The sequence below is a fragment of the Neovison vison genome, chromosome 13 (assembly GCF_020171115.1).
Source record: "Neovison vison isolate M4711 chromosome 13, ASM_NN_V1, whole genome shotgun sequence".
NCBI classification, from domain to species: Eukaryota; Metazoa; Chordata; class Mammalia; order Carnivora; family Mustelidae; genus Neogale; species Neogale vison.
Window position 1 is genome coordinate 61788168 of NC_058103.1, and position 17185 is coordinate 61805352.

A 17185-nucleotide genomic window follows, 5' to 3' on the forward strand; every position below is an offset into this window, starting at 1 on the left:
TCCAGTGAGCTCTGACGGACCATGTGCATTTCATAAACCAAAATACTGCCTTAGTATCTTCCTATTTCTCTGGGAAAATGTTAAGTAAACCATTCAAGTAAAAAGGAAAATGTTTACAGAGCAGTGAAAAATGAAAATTCAAAGGGTTTATGCCAAAAAGCAAACCAGTCCTCTGCAGCCTAAAGTCATTTGTTTCTGGGCTGCGAAGCCATGTAGAGTGCAATCAGGCAGTAGATGGTCCCCCCCAGTGTCAGCGCCATGGTGGTCCGGTAAAGCATTTGGTCAGGCCGGCCTCGTTTCAGGTGGATGCGCACACCATCGGATTTCTGGAAAACTTCTGCAGCTCAGGAACTTTGTTTTTCCCAGCATAATAATATACAGGAAAATCAGAACTCAGTTTGGTTGGTGTGGCAAATATGATAGGTGGTGCTTCTGTGGAAACCAAAGGCCTTAATCCCTGGGGGCTATAGGCGTCGGAAGCCCATGTTCCGGTCAACTTCTGCGTGAAGCCACTAAACTTGTAACACATGACGCCGGGTGTCCGGCTTCCCGCAGCCACTGCCTGTGCGACTGCCTAAGCTAAGTTTTTAAAAAATGAAACACATTAAAGCACACTGCAAAAATAGGTTTTTATTTGTTTTATTAATACATGATATTTTTTTTTAAGATTTTATTTATTTATTTGACAGAGAGAGATCACAAGCAGGCAGAGAGGCAGGCAGAGAGAGAGAGAGAGGAGGAAGCAGGCTCCCTGCTGAGCAGAGAGCTCGATGCGGGACTCGATCCCAGGACCCTGAGATCATGACCTGAGCCGAAGGCAGCGGCTTAACCCACTGAGCCACCCAGGTGCCCCAATACATGATATTCTGAAGATTTAAATTCCTATTGTATCTCATCCTTTTTAAATTTGTTTTGTGTATGTTTTATGATGTATGAAATATTTACATTATATACTTATTTTACATATTTATGTTGAATATACATGCTCCATTCTTTTTTAATAAATATTTTATTTATTTATGTATTTATCTATCTAAATATTTATTTAGAGAGAGGAGGAACAAGAAAGGGTCAGGCAGACTCTGTGTTGAGCGCAGAGCCCGATGTCAGACTCCATTTCATGACCCTGAGATCATGACCTGATCCGAAATCAAGAGTCTGACATTCAACTGTCTGAGCCACCCAGGTGCTCTTTCCAACATTGCTATAGATAGGGCACATAGACAATGGGAAGACTGGATGAATGTCTACTGAAAGTTTTAGAGTTAGGAAATAACATGATCACATTTATGTTTTGAATGCACACTCTAGAAATGGTGTAGACAGCCAAGCAAATTTGGAGACAGATGAACAAGGAAACTATCTGACAGTAAAGTAGAGATAATTAGTCCCAAATTAAAAACCAGTAGTAATTGACAGAGAGACGAACAGTTGCTGAAGTGACTAGAACTTGGAAAACCAACTGTATGTAAGGATCAGAGAAAGACCAATATAAGGATAAGTTGACTGCCTAGTTTGGGGCAAGAGTGACTTCATTGGTAGTAGGTTCGCACCAAGACAGGTCCTCCCAGACAGAAAATACCAAGAGAACAGCAGGGTTAGAAGGAAAAGCTAATATACCTGCTAAATCCTACACCTATCCCCATCCCCTACATCAAGATGTTATAGGAGATAAATACTGTGGCAGAAGGCTGGGCTTACAGAGTTGAAAGTTGTCAGCTTGTATGATTACACTTTGTTACCTATTAATGCAGCTTAAAAATAGACTGTTTTAGGTTTTTCTGAGGAGGGAAAAAGTAAGTATGTCATCCTGCTAATTCATACTGAGTTTAAAATTAACTTTTAATTCTTTTCCACATGTGATATTGTTTAGGCACTTCTCTTTATGCTGTGTATTTGCCATTATGTCTATCGACCTAAGAACAGGACATTTCCCTGGTGCTTATCTCATTTTGCCTTGCTCAAGTCAACACATCGAAAGGTTTATGGAGCTCTTCTTAGTGATGACTATCAAGCGCATCAACCAGAAACTCCAGCTTCATATCATCACTTGCTAATGTCTGTTAACTGAAAATTTCATGGCATGTCTTTTTGCTCTTCCTGGCTCCCAAGCACCTATTACTGAATTGATGGGTTTATGGCACCCTATCATCATCAGTAAACCGCATCCCAACTATTATATTTTTCCTTTTTTGTTGTTCTTCCTTACACTACATTTCCAGTCCCTTTTCTTTTCCTTCCAGCATCCCCTACTATATTTGATCTGCACCGAAAAAATAAAATAATTGAGCGCTCTACAGTCTTAACTTTCCCATTAATGAGAATGACCTCTCTCTCCATCTATTCAGATTCATTCATTCATTCATTCATTCATTCACTGAATATTTCTTCAGTGCCGACTGTGTTTCAAATTCTTCTTTTAAAAGGTGTGATCATATTAGGCAAAAGTTTCTTTACCTCTCTTAATAGAATTTTAATATTTTTTCAAAAGTATTTTCTTAGGTCAATTTCTAGGTAGATACTTTAAGTTTTCTTGCTATAATGCAAGGCATCATATTACCCATTATATTTTTAGTTAGTGCAAGTATAGAAGAACTCTGTTGGTATTTTTGTTGTGGTTACTGTTGGTCTTCTATACAGCAACCTCACTGAACTCTTTTATTAGTTTTAAGAGTCTGTTAATTGTCTTGAATTTCCAGTCCTTGAATTTTTTATATCTTTTTCTTGCCTTACTGCACTGGCCAGAGATCATTACTTTTGCAAGGATTCACAAACCACCCTCTCAGTAATTCAGTCTAGCGTGAAAACGAGACTAACAGTCCACAGTTTGCATATTAGTTTCTCTTCTTCTTTGGAAAAAAGAAAATCTATTGAGTTTTCCAGAACATCTTATATTCCCCAATATCTTCTTTAAAAATCTCAGTCCATATTATATTGTAAATATGAAAGCTGCTAAGAGAGTAGATCTTAAAAATTCTCAACACAAAAAATTCGGTTACTATGTATGGTGATAGATTTAACTAGACTTATTGTGGTGATCATTTTGCAATATATACAAACATTGAATAATTACGCTGTACACCTGAAGCTAATATAACATTATACGTCACTTAAACTTCAATTTTTAAAGAAAATCTCAGTCCAGGAGTACCCGGTGGCTGAGTCAGTTAAGTGGCCATCTCCCGATGTTTGCTCAGGTCATGATCTTGGGATCTTGGGATCAAGCCCTGTATGGGACTCTGTGCTCAGTGGGGAGTTTGCTTGGAATTCTCTCTCCCTCTCACTGGGCCTCTCCCCCTGGCTTGTTCTCTCAAATAGTTATTTCTCTCTCTCTCCAAAATAAATAAGTAAATCTTTCAAAAAAAAAAAAAAAACCTCAGTCCAAAGATTTTCAGAATTTTCTAAATAAGATTGTGTGCACATTCCCTGGGGCAATTTTACTTGCTAAATAAATACCTTGTTTTAAGTTTTTTTTTTTTAATATTTATTTTAGAGAGAGAGAGGAAGAGTGCAAGCAGGGGCAGGGACAGAGAGAGAGAATCTCAAGCAGATTCCCCTGCTGAACATGGAGCCCAACTCAGGGCTCAGTCTCATTACCCATGAGATCATGACCTGAGCCAAAACCAAGAGTCAGATCTTCAACCAACTAAGCAATCCAGGTTCCCCTCAAGTTTTCTTAAAAGAAAGATGCATGTTAAAGCCTATATGATGCTAGAGAAAGGTAATCAATGGAATTTTATTTGAACCTGAAATGAGGGCTTTATACAATAGCAGCTATAAATGTCAGTTGGATACATTTATTTCATTTCCGGTGTAGATTTATTCCCACTCACTATCCTCTTTAGAGCCCCTCAAATAATGGAATGGAGTGGGAAAAACAGAATGTATCACAAGCGTGATAGAGGTAACAACAGATTTTAATAAGACATGAACAAATATTCTAAAAGGACGAGGAGCTCTGAAGCTCGAGTTCATTTAGTATGTCATGATTAATTGAGAGTAAAATCAGGACTTAGTGCCTGATTGTACCTGTTGCATGAAAAAAGAGATACCTTAACTTTTCTGTATGATCATTTTGTTGCTTTTCCAAAGCATTAAATTCCTGTTCAATTGAAGACATTTCCAGAAAAAACCTTTTTGGTTGTTTCAGGGGCATTACATATTTGTTTATGAATCAATTATTGTAAATTGCAGTACATGCTTCTTTTTATTATGCTAATGCTGTGTATCCTTACACTTTTTGTTTTACTTGGCTGTATTTTAATGTCTAGTTAGCTAGTGACATTGACACTAAAACAAATTTTTGGCACATGTTTGGAGTGGAGTGTAACTCAGAATCAAATTTAAATGGTTTGTTGTGAAGCCAGGAAAATTGCTGCAACAGCAAACACAAAAATATATTCACTCAGCTAATACATGTTAACATTCAAGAAATTTACTTAAAATACACACACACACACACAATATTTGAGCAGAGGTCGAGGTAACAATTATAGAAAAGCTCCCATATTAATAGGAATCAATAAACTAGTTTATTTATCTCCCTCCTTTGCAAGAGAGAATATTGAGAGGAGAAATAACAAAAATGGAGAAGGGGAGAAATGCATACACTACATTTAAAATATCTTCTCCAAGATCATATTTTATTTTGTAAGTGCTGATATCATACTCTTTCCCTTCACAAGTTCTATTCACTTAACTTCTATGATGAAGTTTAATCATTACCTTCAACTACCAGTTCAACTACAAACTTCAATTACCAGTTTCATACTCACTAAAAAGTAATAATAATTACATCAAGAGAATAGCAAGTGATAGTACTTATTTTCATGTTTCCATCCTGATATGCAAACTATTCATTTAAGGATTTCTTTCCTGTTGGATCGCACTTAATTAATAATTTGGACGATTCTATTTTTCCGTGAGAAACTACAATGCGACCGTAAGTATTTTTTTAAAAGAACCGTCATATTAAGAGGAGAAGAGAGCCACAGACACGTAGTGATAAGGGCAGAGCTGGTTAAAAGCACTAAAAGCAGAAGTATTTACCGATCACACTGCTTCAGCTCTTTCTAGAGCAACAAATCCAAACAGGGCTCTGCCTTACGTGGCTTTCTTTCACTTTACAGATGCTGAAAACTTTCAAGTTTCTATCTCCTAGAAGTGGGATGGGGGAAAAAAAAAAAAAGCTGGTTATTATTCCTAAACCCATTGAAATTGCATTTGTGGCATCAAAATGGATTTTTTTTTAAGCAGGATGTTGGACTGACAGTAAAGCAGCTGCTCTGCAACATGCGACAGCAGAAATTAATAAGAGACCTTAGCACAAGAAAGACTATTGGGTTTGCACACCCAGAGCAAATTGGCTGGATTTAGAAGAGCACACTTTGATCTTTTCCAGACTAATTACTGCTCTGTGGTTTGACTGTTTTGTACATTAGTTGCCCTTCATACAAAACCGAAACGGCTATGGTACACAGCTGTAATACAAATGAAAATTTGACATTCAGTAAACAAAGCATGGCAAGGGTCATTCTTTCAGCACAATAACTGCATAATATAATTTTAGAATGCCTTTTGTATACAAAAAAAATGACACATTTTAAGGCAGTTTTGAACTCAGTGTAGGCAGTCAAGGCTGTTTATAAAGGACATAGAAATTGCTCCCAACTCTGATCTATAAATACAGATTGAAAACAGTTTATTTCAACATTGCAGAAATGCTAAGGAATTCACAATTTTACAGAAATAAATGTATCTGTTTTTAGAAGATGTTTTTTTCACTTGTCTATAAGGTTAATTGGGAGCAGATTTCCTAAGGAGCTGTTTGCTAGAGCAATGTTTATTCACCAATATGATTCTAGATTTGCTTCTGGGAAAGAATTCAGAGTATTTTATATGTAGACTTTATATCAAAACACTTAATACTATATTTTTCAGAAAAGCTAATGAATTAAATATTATAAATTAGTATTTTCAACAAACCCAATTGAGGCGTTTTTTTAAGGCATCAGTCTATCTCTGCACAAACGATATATTTAGCTTATAATCAAGTTACCCTTCTAAATGGCATGACTTTAAAGAGTTTTCATTTTTAATGTGGTCTTGATGGTCACTCTAATAAGCTGTACAATAAGTTATCAAATGACTAAAAAATGGATCAAGTATATTGAAAGGCTTTTATGTTATACTAGATTTGGTCTGTATTTAAATCAACTTAACCTTTGAAGCTATACAATTGTTACCCAGTTTTTGTCAACACACACAAACCCACAACTTCAAAATACCTACACTTAAAAGTCAGAGGGCTTTCGGGGCGCCTGGGTGGCTCAGTGGGTTAAGCCGCTGCCTTCGGCTCAGGTCATGATCTCAGAGTCCTGGGATCGAGTCCCGCATCGGGCTCTCCGCTCAGCGAGGAGCCTGCTTCCTCCTCTCTCTCTGCCTGCCTCTCTGCCTGCTTGTGATCTCTCTCTGTCAAATAAATAAAATCTTAAAAAAAAAAAAGAAAAATTTTTAAAAAATTTTTCTTAAATTAAAAAAAAAGTCAGAGGACTTTCAATAATTCAAAGTTGAAATATTTCAAATATAGAGAAATATTTGATTAAAGAAGTGATCTATCAGAAACGTTTCCGGCTAGACTAGACAAAACAACACCAACCCTTTTTTTATGCTTTATTTCTCTCAAACTTTTGAAAAAAGTTGATATAGAGAATATTGATGATCTAGTTCATGTAATTAACTGTTCACCAGAAACTGAAAAAAAAAAATCTGTATCTGGGATAACAAACTGGGACAGTGCGCAAGGGTGTCAGAGATTAGAGACGCTGCGCTCCTCCATCCAACCATTTACAAATGCCACATGTTGAGCAAGTTGGCTCTGTCATCATTCTTTAATTGCTATAGGAATTATATAAATTGTGTGACCTTTAGTGCCTCCTCTCTTTGCTTTTAAAACTTAGCTGGATACATCCTTCGTATACACACAAAGCTGTTTTCTAAATGCCTGTTTCTGTCTGGCTCATTTACCTTTACCTAACGGAACAGCTCTTCTTGGCGGGGGGGGGGGGGCGCAGATAGCGGCAGTGGGCAGAGTAGTTACCTATTCACAGCAAGAGACTTGAGAGTTCAGTACAATAGATTTTCACAATATGTTTAGGAGAGGCCCAGAGCTACAGTGCTAAGCACCATGTGGAAAGGTAGATAAATACATACAGATAGAACCATAGACCTCGGCCAAGTGGAGTGAAGAATAACAGAGAATCTATAACGCTTTCTACTTCAGCAGCAATCAAACCCAACCTCTGCAAATTAATCAGCCTGCAAAACACCACAAATGGAGAAAAGAGGATATTGATTCCTGGAGAAGTCACCTATATTTTATTTTCCCATTAAAAATAATCACAGAATGCTATTCTAAAATACGAACGTTTTCCCCCATAAAGAATAAAACAGACCAGTTCCTTTTTGCTAATACTTCTGAGATTATCTCAGAATGACTCCATGAAACACTTTTAATTTTTATCTGGGGAGAAAATTGTTAAATAAACCCTTCAAGTATTATTTGCCAAGCATGCCATGTTTTTCCTTAAGGGTGTTAGAGTCCTGGAGTTATAGTAATTTACTGATGACTCAGTTTAGTAGGCTTTTGTTCCTGTGACCATTAATAATGTAATGTCCGTTTCCACTTGCTTTTGTCCTATATCATGGCTTTAGACTTGGAAACTACCTGCAAAGGGGAACAAGAAATTGAAAAATACTTTTGCTTTTGCCTTTTCAAAATAAGGTTTCTTGTTAAATACCCAAATTAAAGACCTCTTCTAACTTATCCCCACTCAAAAAGTAAAAATAAATGTTCACTGAGGTAGAAATTTTTACCCAAAAAAATGTAATTCTGAGAAACAAATTAGGTTTTATTTAATAGGGGAAGCTGTTTTCCTAATGTTTTCTTAGTTATCCTGTAAAATAATAAAGAATTCTTTCATGTGCCATACAATCAATTATGACCTTATGACTCAAAGTCGTTCTAAACGCCCACCCCCACCATCAAATGGCTAATGTTCCAAGTTTGAGCTTTGGGGCTTGTTACAGTCACTAGTTCTGTTTTAAATTAAACACCTAATTAAAAGGAAGCCATTCATAAATAGCAATGTGCTGAAATCGGAATGGAATAATAGTGGCTCCACATATGTCCTGTTTTCCCACAAGGCTCTTAGAATATTTCTCCCCCCAGGACCAAACTGAAATTTGTCAATTAGCTCAACTGCAACCTTTGCTGCGTATGCAAACTGGCCACCGCTACCACAAGCATGTTTCAGGGTGACAGAATGGCAGCCATTGTCATTCGCCTCTAGAAATACCCCTAAAGCAGAGTGTGCTCACAGGTTCTTCTGAGACTATTACTAATACTTCTCTGCTTCCTTCTGGCAAGAACCTAACTCCACCCAGACCAAGAGAGAACAAAATTCTCAGCCTGGGAGTTAAATGTGAGTACTTTCAGGAAATCTCATAAAAACAAATAAATAAATAAAATTACTCACATATAATGGGGCCTTTAACTGCTCCCCAAACCATTTTTTCATCTTCTTAAGGTCGGAGGTTACAGGGTACTTTTTCGCATGGGTTGAACACTTGCCGATTACTGAGAAGATTAAAGGCATAAATGGACAAGACTGGGTGTCAGGACTGCTACCAAAGGCTTCATTCATACCGCCACTGTTTTGGCATCTGATTTTCACTTCTGTGCATTCAAATGCTTACCAACAATATTTGAAAATTTCAGGATCCATCGAGCACCAGAGCAGAAGATAGCATGTTCTGAGTATTGCATCATCTAGTGAGGGCTGCTTAGAGAGCTGACTGCCCTCCCTGGCTTCAGGAAGTTTGTTCACATTTCTCTTCCCCAAATATAAAGTGGGTATAAAAGATAGCTTTGTGGGATAAAGGCAGGCAAGGGTGAATGAATGAAATTGTGTCTTAAAATGATTTGAAGTCAGTGCAATTTAAGTAAAAAAAAAAAATTGTACCTTTAACACATTGTGATCTTACATCAAAGCAAAGGGAATGTAATCTGCTGCTTTTCCATCTGAACAAATCCAATAGCAATCATGCTTATTAAATATTTGCACGTAGTTCTTTCTGTGATAAAATTTGTACTGTCATCCAGGAACTAATTATCTCAAATGAGAGACTGTATGTGAAAGTACCTTGTAAAGTGTAAAATATAAAGCACTATACTTGTCATAATAATAGTAATAGGTATTAAGTGCTTACCCTGTACCAGGCAATATGTTCGACAAGGGTTTATTTAAACCTCACAGCAACCTTGGGAGATAGATGCTATCATTGCCACTTTAGAAGTGACAAACCTGAGAGACACTGAGTCACTTGCCTGTCCCACACTGCAAGAAAGAGAAACCAAGGAAGAAGCCCAGGTCTGTCTGATTTCCAGACCCAAGCACATCACCCACGCTACCCTATGTAAGGGACTATTTGGACAGCAATGACCTTTTTCCCATATTAAAATATGGTGCTTTTTTGTGACTGACAATTATGCCTCTGAAAATGCAGATGTTATTGTAAATTAGAAAGTTGAAATATGGCATGTTTTGTTCATAAAAGCCTTTTTCCAAATGACTCTTCTTATGTAGTATTTACTTTTATAGAAAAGGAAGTAAATGTTGCACCCTAGAAGAAATTGCTTTTGTTCTTATTTTGTTGCTTAGATGAATACAGTTAAGTGCTATAAACACAAGCTGTCATATCATTACTTGTTAACAGTTAGATTCTTAAATATTTGATATTAACCTCTATGGCACCAGAATATATGGGTGACAGCAGCACTATAATCAAGTCCTATTATGTATTAAAATAAATATATAATTACCAATTCTACATATGAATTATGTCATTTAGAAGTATCCTGGGATGAAATAACAGATACATAAACAAAACAGTTTCTACTGAATCATTTTAGTTAAAAATGTATAAGAATCCTATTTTTCAAATATCCACCATATCACTTTTGATTAAAGTAGCAATAAACTATTCCTACTTTACAAAAAGCAAAGCCATGTCACAGAAAAGTTCTAAGAGGCAGTGAAAGTAGTTCCATTTCTTCTAAAAGTTAGGTAGACGAAAATCTGGCCCAACCATTTAAAGATACTTCTAACCTTCAAAATGTTTTATAAGAAACAAATCAATTCCAAATGCTCACTCACCACAGTTAACATTTCAGAGTACTGCAATTAATTTTGGAACATGGTTTATGAAAGAGAAAAGAACTAAGAGCTCACAATATAAACTTTGTTAGAATAATGGACTGTGATAATTGGGGGTTTCATTACAATGCAGAGGAAATCTTTTCTAATATCAGAATATTTTCATCATTCTACCATTATAGTTCTGTGAAAAGTCTGGGAAAAGATTAGGAGCTATGTTTTGAAGAAACTTGGTGTGAACTTTGCTAACAACAATCCAAATAAGTTTTCAGATTACTCTTTCAAGAAATTGCAGTATTTCATGCAAAACGGTATCCACTTTACCACTCAGGTAATTTTTTACTCACCACGAAATGAAAATCTATATTCTGCTCTCCCTTGCATGTCTCTTTAAAACCTCAAACCAGAGGAATGAGTCACATTTTGGGACCGTTTTCTTTTTTAATCTTCTTCACTCTTCTATTCTGTTTCTAAAGGGACACTTAGTTTTAACTAGATTGCAATTTCATTTGAAAAGAATTGAACAGGCTTTCTAGAATGAGTTAAAGATTACCCATTGAGAGTATTTTTGGCAGCTACCTTTAAAGATGCAAGGATCTGTAAAAAATGGTACATCTAGATTTAATACAGATAATACTTGGTTCTTTGAGATAGAAACGATGTAATTGTGATATTGGCAGGAAAGATATGTAAGATGTGCTTTTCACTGCTCACATCTCTTTGGACAAGCACAGTTTTCTTTGTAGAATTTTATTACATTGAGAATGCTAAGTACATTAGTGAATTTCTTATACAATGATAGTAGAAACAACTGCTGTCATTTTTAATTCAAATTAAATATACACAATATTGTTTCATGTTACTTGCAATTAGAGTGTGAAATGTAAGGTGTGTGGTATAAATTATTAATTATCCAATTATTTCTATGAAAAATAAAGGGGACGGTATTAGACTCATACCTTTGTAAACAGTACCTAAACAAATAGTTCAGGGAAAAGCCAAAGATGAAAACAAAAACTAATAACAACAAATAACAAAAAATTAAGGAAAAAATTTTTTTTCTTTTTTGGCTTTTTTTTTATGGTATCTGTGTGATGGATGCTAACAAAAGTTATTATGGTAATTATTTCACAATATATGTAAGTCAAGCAATTAAAAAATCATAATAAATAAATGTTTCCCTATGTGCCAAGCACAGTGTTATTCTACAAAAATTAATTAATTCCTTATAACAACCACATGAGGTAGGTACCCATTTTACAAATGAGGAAAAAGAAGCTTAAAGGATTAAATAAAGAGTTAAATAACTTGTCCAAGGTCACCGACTCAATGCAAGTTTACTAAAATCTTCAATGTAGTCTAGGAACTGTTCCTCATTGTTCAACAGCTGTAAGAAATATAACTTTCTTATTCACACTGTCTGAGAGTTTTGGTAACAAAATACACATTGGCGCTACAGTTCTACATGAAGGAACTTAGAAATAGGGATTTCGGGCATATATTAAATATATATTTATCATGTCCTAGGTACTAGACCAGGTGACTAAGATACGACATTGAAAGAGAACATAGTCCTTGCTCTCCAAATGAGCAGTCTAAAAGAAGACAAACATTTAAAAGTTAATTGCAGGGACCCCTGGGTGGCTCAGTTGGTTAAGCAGCTGCCTTCGGCTCAGGTCATGATCCCAGCGTCCTGGGATCGAGTCCCACATCGGGCTCGTTGCTCAGCAGGGAGCCTGCTTCTCCCTCTGCCTCTGCCTGCCTCTCTGTCTGCCTGTGCTCGTTCTCTCTCCCTCTCTCTCTGACAAATAAATAAATAAAATCTTTAAAAAAAAAAAGTTAATTGCAATAAAACAAGAAAAGTATTATAAAATAATAATAACTAATCATTTTTGAGCACTTACAGTGTGCCAGTCATTTCTAATAAGCACGTTATATATTTACACAAGTAATCTTCACAGCAATCTATGAGATAGATATTAAAGAGATAAAGAGGTATATTTAAGATTTGTTGGAACACAAAGAAAGCCCTTCCACTCTACCTGGGTAGGCCAGACATTTGAGCTAATCCTATAGGATGTATATATCCACAAGAAGGAGGGATATTTCAGTCAGTATAGTGCAAAATAGACCACAGGACCCCAAACACCCCAAATCTTACTGATTCATAACAAACATTTACATTTGTTCACAAAACCCATCAGGTTAGCTTGGGAGCTCTTCGTATCTTCTCACTCTGGGTCCCAGACTGATGGAGCTTCCACCATCTGGAGCATCACCAGTTGCTCGAAGCAACAAAAGGGGATGTCATAAATAATGCACTGGCTCTCTAACACGTGTGTCACCTTTGCTCTGTTTTCATTTGCCAGAGTAAGTCACATGGTCACACCTAGCTTTGACGGGAATGGAAGTACCATCCTACTATCTACCCAGGAGTAATTAGGAACACTGGGGAATAACGGTATTGCCTACCAAGGAGTGGAGAGGGTAAGTAAACCAAAGACAAAGAACATATGCAAGGGAATGGGAGTGAGAGAGTGTTTTATAATGGTGATTTTAATGATAAAAGCATACAGTATGCATAAGGAAAGCATGAGAAGGAGAGGGAAAGTCAGGTGAGTGCCAATCATGAAGACTCTTAACACACATGGGATGTTTAGACTTCATCTTTTAGGCCAAAGGAAGCTATTGTACAATTTTAAGCAGAGGAGAAATACTATCAAAATTTTCATTCAGAAAGGCCAAGTTAGGTGAAACAAGAAAGAAAAATAAGAAGAAAGTAGAGATGAGGGGACTAACTGTATGAGTTTCCTATCTCTGTGTAACAAGTTACCACAGCCTTGGCAGCTTAAAACAACACAGTTAATTATGTCACAGTTTCGATAGGTCAGAAGCTGAGCTTAGCTGAGTCCTTTGCTTCCAGACCTCACCAAATTGCAATCCAACTGTCAGCTGAGTTACCAGAGGCTCAACGGGGGAAAGAGCCACTGCCAAGCTCCCTCATGTTGTTGGCAGGATTCACTTCCTTACAGCTACGTGACTGAAGGTTTTAGTTTCTCCTGAAGGCCACCCTCAGCTCCTGAAAGTCCCTTATAGCTTTTCGCCGCCTGGCCTTCTTCCAACACGCCCACTTGCTTTGTTCAGGTTATTTATTCAAAGCCAACAAGGGGAGAGTGTCTTACCTTACGGAGGGCCTAGACCCTTTTTTTTTTTTTTAATTTATTTATTTGACACAGAGAGAGAGATCATGAGTAGGCAGAGAGGCAGGCAGAGAGAAAGGAGGAAGCAGGCTCCCTGCTGAGCAGAAACCCAATGCGGGGCTCGATCCCAGAACCCTGGGATCATGACCTGAGCCGAAGGCAGAGGCTTAACCCACTGAGCCACCCAGGTGCCCCTAGACCCTCTTTTTTAAGGGCTCTTAACTGAGTAAGTCAGGCCCACCCAGGATAATCTGAATTATCAGCTGATTTTGCAATCAATTGATCCAGGACCCTAATTACACCTGAAAAATCCCTTCACCTTTGCCATATTCTACAGGCTAGAAGTAAGTCACAGGTCTTGCTCATATTCAAGGGAAGCGGATTATATAGGATACGAACACCAGGGAGTGGGAATGACTGGCGCCACCTTACAGTCTGATAACAAAATGAACCAAATGAAAGGATATCTCAAGTGTCCAGGTGAAAAGCTGTATGATCCCAGACTAAGTTAGCTTTAAAAATGTTTAAGAGATACACATATATCTTATATATAATTTGACTTTTTATTAAACTTCAGTTAATCATTAGTCTGGTCTTTCTTGTCTTATCTGTATAACTGAACTATGGTAATATTCAAAGTAAGTGTTTTGAAATAAAAAAGAGCAGTAAAAATTTCAAGTATCTGGATCACTCTGGCCAAGAGCAAAAACAAAGCAAAACAGATGGGGCGCCTGGGTGGCTCAGTGGGTTAAGCCTCTGCTTTCGGCTCAGGTCATGATCCCAGGGTCCTGGGATCGAGCCCCACATCGGGCTCTCTGCTCAGCAGGGAGCCTGCTTCCTCCTCTCTCTCTGCCTCTCTGCCTACGTGTGATCTCTGTCTGTCAAGTAAATAAATAAAAATCTTTAAAAAAAAAAAAAAAAGCAAAACAGATGAATATGAGATTATCAAGCATCTTATGTGAAAAATACAGTACAGAATATAATTGATAAAATTAATGTTTCTTTTTTTAATAGGTTTCAACCAAAGTAATTGTTTTAAAACATATATCTATACACATTTGTATAAATTTTCATGGGTAAGAAATTTTATGAGTATTGTGCAAGGTCTTAGCTTATATAATCTGAACTCCAATTCGGGAAAAAAATAAAAATCAAACAAATGTCAATCAACATCTGAAATGCAGAGATATTTAATTGCTATCTTAGAAAGTTACTGACTACCTGCCTTGATTGGTTCTAACCGGAAGCATCAGTCACATTTGCTGATTCTGAACCATAAATGTATATGACTGACTACAGGGAGAGAAAAAGTAAAGTAATGTCCATTGACAGCCACATATCAATTACACTGTTACACCTTTAGAGACCTCCTTAATGCCTGCATTCTTGAAATGCAACAAAAATGACCAATACAATTATTTTAGATCCCATAAACTACCATATAGTTTAGCTGAAATTAGAGGCACCTGGCAACTGAGGGAGACCAGATCAGAATAGAAGCAAAACACACTGTGAAAAGGTTGGTTTCACACCTTTACAACTGAAATGCACTGGTTATGAAAAGCTATGGAACAATCTTTAAGTGAAGACTCAATCTCTAGACTCATCTTTAATCCAAAAGTAGAAACCAGGGTGGAAATCTCCCCAGCTTTCATTATCCCTCAAAGACAAATTTCATGCATCTCTGCTACCCAGAATCTCCAGAGCTCCCCAACACTTAACAGTCATGAGTGTATTTTGCACCCTGAGCTTCAAAAAGTCATTTTATTTGCATCAAAGAAAAAAGAATTATTGCATAGGAAACAAATCAGCAGTTTCTTTCTAAAATCCCCCTATGTGTGTGAATAAAAACATCATGGGATTGCCAGGAACCCAAACAGCCCAAATACCACCTCAGTGTACTTGCTTTTTAGAATTCTGCGACATGCACACTGCTGCCTGCAGAGGATGTGAAAGGAGACAAGTCAGAGAAGATAATGAACCAATTTAAGGTGTCTTCACATTCTGTCAAAGGGAACACTGGAAAAGTGTTTATCACTATTATTTATATAACATTGAAAGAAAAAAGATTTTGAAATTTGTTGTTGGTCTAGAACGATTGGCTAACACTCCATGGATAAAAACCGAAAGATAATTACATAGTCAGACTGCAGTATTTCACTCAAAGGGCAACACTGAAAAAAGATGGGTTCCGTAAACTTTTGTATTCTCCCAAACATTTTACATATAAAAATTAGCACAAAAGCATAAGCCAACGATTTTTTTATCACAATCATTACCCATTACCAATTGAACAAATAACACGAACATAGCAACTTCTGGGGGAAAAAATCTTATTTAACAATTATCGCCATATGATACAATAAACTGATTATATATAAATGTACAATATGGCAAGTTTTAACATATATTTATAGGCATGCACAATTTTTTTCCTCATTCCCATTTGTATTTTCTATTCCTGCCCCTCACTAGCCCTACTTCCCTTAACTCTAAGTAACCCTGGATCTGCACTAAATTACTTTGTTTTTCAGATTTTATTTAATTTCAACTTAGTTAACACGTAGAATATTATTTCCAGGGTAATATTTAGTGAGTCATCATTTGCACATAACACCCAGTGCTCATTACATCAAGTGCCTCCTTAATGCCATCAGCCATTTACCCCACCTCCCCATCCACCTTCCCTCCAGCAACCCTCAGTTTGTTCCCTAGAGTCTCTTATGATTTGCCTCCCTCTCTGTTTTTATCTTCTTTTATTTTTCCTTCCCTTCCCTATGTTCATCAGTGCACTGCATTACTTTAAATTTCTTTGCACTTCTGAGAATTTTACCTAAGTGGTACTATTATGTCTTGCTTTTTTCACTCAGCATAATTATTTTGAAATCCATCTGTGTTGTTGTACTCATCATTCTCTTTCATTACTGAGTAGTATTCCATGGCATAGATACAACACAAATTATCTATCCCCTATTGAGGGATATCTGGATTGTTTCTACGTTGGGGCTATTATAAATAAAGCTGCTAAGAACGACCATGTTCAAGTCTGTGTATAGGCATAAGCTCTCTTTTCCTCTTGGGTAAATACCTAGGAGCAAAATGACCAGGTCATATGGTAAGAGTATGTTTAACATTTTTATAAAACTGCCTAACTAGTTCCCAAACTCACCTACATTCCCATTTTACATATATCAGTTCTGGCTCATCTATATCCTCATCAACTCCTGATAGGATCAGTCTTTTTCATCCTAACCATTCTAAAAGGTGTGTGGTGGTATTCACTGTAGTTTTACTTGGCATTTCCTTGATGAGTAATGATACTGAGCATCTTTTAATATATTTATTTTCTATCTGTATAAATTTTTTGGTGATGTCTCTGTTCAAATCTTTTGCCGGTTTTTAAATTGGATTATGTATCTTTTATCAGATGTAGGCTTTGAAGATCTTTTCTCGTTTCATTCTCTTACAGCGTCTTTGAAAAAGTTTTCAATTTTAATGAAGCCCAATTTATCAAGATTTCTTGTAGATTGTTTTCATATGGATGAAATGTTTAACACAGTCATGAAGGTTTTCTTCTAGCAATTTTATATTTTTAGGTTCTACATAAGATCTCTATTTATTGGGGTTTTTTTAGAAAGGGGGTAGGAGCAAAGGGAGAAGGAGAGAGAGAATTTTATTTTTTTTTTAAATTCATGTTAGTCAACATATAGTGTATTATTACTTGGAAGGGTAGAATGTAGGGATTCATCAGTTGCATAGAACACCAGT

General features: G+C 36.6%; 1 pseudogene; it reads right to left on the reverse strand.

Annotated features, from left to right (window-relative positions):
• Nucleotides 1-37: 37 nt before the first annotated feature.
• Nucleotides 38-568, reverse strand: LOC122893434 (annotated as a pseudogene).
• Between the last annotated feature and the right edge of the window lie 16617 nt (nucleotides 569-17185).